We start from the raw sequence: 1176 nt of genomic DNA, 5'->3' as shown, positions 1-1176 counted from the left end.
GATATCAAACCAATACAATTAAAATTAAATTTTACAAACAAAAATTTCTCAAAACTAATCGAGATTTATCTACGAACTATAAACTACTACAAAATAACAAACTAATAGAGATATTATGATAATACAATTAAACTTAACATTTACCTAAAAAAAAAATTCAAAGCCGACCCATATTTATCTAGCATCTATAAATTAAAATAAAACAATAAGATAATAAAAATATCAAAACAATACAATTAAACCTGACTTTTACACAAGAAATTCTTCAAAGTCAACAGGCATTCATCTACGACCTGTAAACTATAAAAAAAATATAATAGTGATCACAAAGTTTCAATTTTGATCCAACTAATTCTTGTCTGAGCGGAAATTTTGACCCTAAAAAATGATTTTGATTGAATACAAAGTATACATATATATATATATACACACACACACACACACATATTGAATTCTATTATGCTGACAAATAAAATGAAGAAGTTGAGGGTTAGAAAATCAACCATCCACCAATCTAGACATGCAGTCGAATCAAGTTAAATAAGCATCAATCATATTCTTCCAATAGGTAAATCAGTTTGTTCTCTAGCTTAATGTACATCTCAATATTTATATTTATAGAAGTATTTTTTTAATAGAGTCCTATTTAAGGAGTATTTTTCTAATTGAACAGTAGAAAGAAAAATATTAATTAATTCTCCTACCATATATTTTAGGAAGTCTAGTAGAAAGAAAAATATTAAATAATTCTCCTATCATATATTTTAGGAGTCCCATATTTCAGGAAGTCTAGTTAATATAATAAAAAATAGTGAAAAGATAATTTTGTCTAAAGAAGAGTCTTTTAACGAAGAGCAAAAAGTTCAAATCACTTTTCTAAGGGTCTTCACACTTTTAATATATTATAAATATAGATTATAGATTATAGATATAGATATAGATATATAGATATAGATATAGATATAGATATAGATATAAACATAGAAATAGATATAGATATAGATATAGATAAGGGTGTTAAGTGGGCCGGGCCGGGTTAACCCGAAATCGGCCCATTAGATTTATTCGGGTTGTGGGCCGAGTCCGAGTTGTGGTTAAGTGGGCCGGACCGGGTTCGGGTTCAACAGTAAAATTTTTAAAAATAACCCTAACCCGGCCCACTTAACCCAACCCGGT

This window comes from Capsicum annuum, chromosome 10, assembly GCF_002878395.1.
Source record: "Capsicum annuum cultivar UCD-10X-F1 chromosome 10, UCD10Xv1.1, whole genome shotgun sequence".
In the NCBI taxonomy this organism is placed as follows: domain Eukaryota; kingdom Viridiplantae; phylum Streptophyta; class Magnoliopsida; order Solanales; family Solanaceae; genus Capsicum; species Capsicum annuum.
This window is presented reverse-complemented; position numbering follows the sequence as displayed.